The following is a 3965-nucleotide window of genomic DNA, read 5'->3' as shown; positions in this document are numbered from 1 at the left end:
AGTTTTTAGAAAAGGACAAAGTTATGAACGAGGTCAAATAGTGGAAGGCGAGTTCATGAGGTTGAGTTTTTGGGTGTGAGTTTTTTTGGGGGTGAATTTTCGGAGGTGAAAATTTGGGTGAGAGATTTTGGGGGAGTAACTTTGGGGGAGTTGATGAAAGAGTATTAGGATGGTTTGGACACATGGAAAGAATGAGTGAAGAAAGACTAGTAAAGGAGGTATGGAAGGCAGATGTGGAGGGAGTGAACATGAGGGGACGTCCTAGGATGAGATGGATGGATGGGGTGAAGGGGGCTTTGGGGAAGAGGGGAATGTCTGTTGAGGAAAGATGGGAGAGGACAGAAGACAGGGGTGAATGGAGAATGGTTGTATATGGAAAATGTTGTGATGCATGAGGTGGAATGGACGGGGGAATGGGGGGTGAGGTAGTGTGTGTGAGCAAAAATTTTGACGCAGCCCGAAGGGATTTCTCCCCGTCCTCTCCTTTATATGGGGGGACGGAGAGGGGGGTCGCCGATTTAATGAAGCGGCCTTGCTGTGGATGTGCTGTGTCCTGCGACACTGCTTCTGACCCAGGGCAGTGGACAGGGTGCAGGGATGACCCGTCATCTAGGAGGTGCTAAGATGGGAGGGAGGGTGGAGGGGTGTGGAGTGTTTTCGGGGGTGGAATGGGTGGGAGTGATTTTGTGCCTTGTCCTTTTTGGCTACCTCCCTTGTAAGGGGGAAGAAGCCTTGGTATATGTATGTATGTACTTCTGGGGTAAGTATTTTGGGAGCGAATTTTCGGGGGTCGACTTTTTTGGTGAGTTTTTAGAGAGTTGATTTCTAGAATGAGTATTGTGGGGCAAATATTCGGGGATAGGTGGGTGAATTTTTGGATGTGAATTTATGGTGACTTATTTTTTCAATTGAGTTTTTGTAACAACGAAAGCCGGTCTATTTTATTAAACTGAATAAATTGGCTTGATGGCGGCAAGACTAAAAAAAAAAAAAAAAAGAGTAAACAACAGTAAAAGGACAACAGAAGGAAGGTGAAAAGTTCCAAGAGACGCTGAGTAGCTGCGGCCGAAGCCATCACCTTTGCCCTTAGTACTGTTGAGGCAGGTAACATTCACTACTGGGTAGAGTAAAACTACAGAGAAGAGAAGAAAGAAGAGTAACTACTGAAGGAAGAACAGAGGTGAGAAAGATAAGGAGGAGGAGGAGGAGGAGGAGGAGAAGGAGGAAGAGGAGGAGGAGGAGGAGGAGGGCAACAATAGAAAGGTAAGGGGATCCACCCATTTAGTCCTCGGACATTTAGTTTTCTGGACAATTAGTCCTCCAGTAATTAATCTTCTGACAATTAGTCTTCCCAGTAACTTGTCTTCAAGTTAAAATAGGATAATCAGCTTAAAACTTCAGTTATTATTATTTTATTATCAATTGGTGATTTAATATAACCATATATAAATAAGATAAGAATAGGAGAATTAGAGAAAAATATAAATAAGAAATTAACCAAAGTAGCTACGTTGGTGCTTCAAAAATAAATAAATAAAAAATAATTATTGACATTTTGGTATTCTAAATCTAAAGTAGACAAAAGTAGACGTGGAATAAATCTCTAACTTGTTTGATTTTAAAGAACATCAAGAGACTAAATGTCCAATTTTAGAAGACTAATTGTCAGAAGACTAACTAGTGGAAGACTAATTGTCCAGAAGACTAATTGTAAGAAGGCTACATGTCCTACATCCTTGTAGCATATTGTGCGTGCGCGCCAGTATCGAAGTGAGACCTGCTACGAAGATGATCAACTACGAAGATGCGCAAGTCATCGAAGTGTTGCAATGTTGACTATAACATATGTCGAGACGTTTTTGAATACGCCAACAATGGAACAATCAATGATATTGGATAGTAGACCATTCCATATATTAACAACGCAATTGAAGGGGTATTTGCCACGTCTGTTTGAAATCATTTTCCTATAATCTTGCGTCCATTACTCCTAGTTGGTGTCAATTTAAAAATATTCTTCCACGTCCATGTTTTCAATTCTTTTGCCAATTTTGAAGGCCTCAATTAGATTTCTCGTTCTCCGTTTCGAGAGACTAAACAAACTTAGTTCCTTTAAGCGCTCTTCGTACAGCTTGTTCCGCAACCTAGGAATGAACTTGTTACTCTACGCTTCACTTTTTTAACTTCTGCATATCCTTCTTGTAATATGGAGACCAGCACTGTACAGAGTATTCTAGGTTAGGTCTGACTAGGACATAGTAAAGATTAAGAATAATGTCTTCAGTTTTAAACTCAAAAGCTTTTAGAGGAAGGGAGAGAAAAAGAGAAGGGCAGGAAGGGTGAATGGGAGAGTTGGCGTCATGGAGACCGCGATGTGGAGGGAGAGAGTGAGAATAAGAAGAGAAGACGGCAGGTAGATCCAAAGAATGAGATATAAGGTGGAGGAAGTAAAAGGAGGGAGAATCGGGAGCAGACGGGTGGAGGGAGAAAGAATAGAGTGGATCAGGAGCAGACGGGTGGAGGGAGAAAGAATAGAGTGGGAGGAGGAGCAGGAGGGGAAAGAGGACGATGGTAAACTAGTGCTCAAGCGGGAGGAAGAAAAGGAGGAAGAAGAGGAGAGATGGAAATTGTTGGAAACGACTCATGTGGAGGCAGAAGAACAAGGGAAGGAGAAAGAGAAGAAAAGGGGGAAGAAGAGGACGAAGAGGGAAAGGAAGAAGAGAAAGAGATGAATAATAAGAACTGGAAAAGCAGCGGGAAGAGAATAGGAAACGAAAGGGGAACAATGAGAGGAAGAGGAAAAGGAGGAGGAGGAGGAGGAGGCAGAGGAGAAATATATTAAAAACTAATAGTATCAAGAAGGATGGCAATACCCCCCCCCAAAAAAAAAAAAAAAAATGGAGGGAGGACAAGCTGAGGAATAGAAAGATGAGAGGAAGGAGTAGGAGGGAGAGCGGAGTTAGGATAGGAAGGAACAAAGGGAAGAGGAAGAGTAGAAAGACGAGGAGGAGGGGGAAGCACGTGAATTGTGGAAGTGGAGGGGGAGGAGTAAGGGAGGATAAGTGGAGTTAAGTAATCGAGGAGGGAGAGGAGGGAGATTAGGAGGAGGAGGGAAGAAAATGAGAGAGGTGGAGAGAAATTAGGAAAGGGAGTAGGAGGAAGAGGAGGAGAGGATAGAGGCGGGGCGGGGAGGAAGAGGCGCCGCCTCTCGACAGTCCTGCCTTAGCACTGAGAGCGCCAACAGCGGTCTTGGCGCCGCGAGGTACCGTGGTCCTAAACCCCCCAACCCACATACACACACACATATGCCTTCGTCCTCATCGCCGCCGTGCGTCAGCGTGGTCCTCGCGTTCGCATCAGGAGGGCCAGGATCCTTGGAAGTGTAAAAAGTGTGTTCTGTGACAAGGAATATATATATATATATATATGATATATACATATATGTAGATATATATATATATGTATATACATATATATATATACATATATATGTAGATATATGATATATGTATATACTGTATATATATACATATATATGTAGATATATGATATATATGTATATATATATATAAACAAACACAAGTATTCATTTTGTGTAACCGTGATTTGATTGAATGATAGGCATATATTTACGAGCACATTCTCGTACACACACACACAGGTGAATGTAGTCATAAGCACATGTACTCAAGCGCGCACACACACACACACACACACACACACACACACACACACACACACACACACACACACACACACACACACACACACACACACACACACACACACACACACACACACACACACACACACACACACACACACACACAGAAAAGTGAGCACTGAAATAGACTGTGAATTGCTGTAGAGAGTTCCGAACAAAACTTGGAAATGGAATCAAAAGTGGGAAGTGGACTTCAACATAAAAAAATGTAGTATAATGGAATTTGGAAAAAATAAAAAGA

At 42.4% G+C, this 3965-nt stretch overlaps 1 protein-coding gene across 2 annotated transcripts in view; it reads left to right on the top strand.

Annotated features, from left to right (window-relative positions):
- The first annotated feature begins 3236 nt into the window (after positions 1-3236).
- The window catches only part of LOC143039877 (uncharacterized), a 106643-nt gene continuing 105914 nt past the window's right edge, over positions 3237-3965 (top strand). For both annotated transcript variants that reach the window (XM_076210184.1, XM_076210183.1), the window contains exon 1: positions 3237-3262. The gene's annotated coding sequence lies outside the window, so the exon portion shown is untranslated. The remainder of the gene's footprint in view (positions 3263-3965) is intronic.

This window comes from Oratosquilla oratoria, chromosome 27, assembly GCF_046742065.1.
Source record: "Oratosquilla oratoria isolate Oo_2021 chromosome 27, ASM4674206v1, whole genome shotgun sequence".
Taxonomy (NCBI): Eukaryota; Metazoa; Arthropoda; class Malacostraca; order Stomatopoda; family Squillidae; genus Oratosquilla; species Oratosquilla oratoria.
Note: the sequence above shows the minus strand (reverse complement) of the source record. Positions and strands in the feature narration are given on the sequence as shown.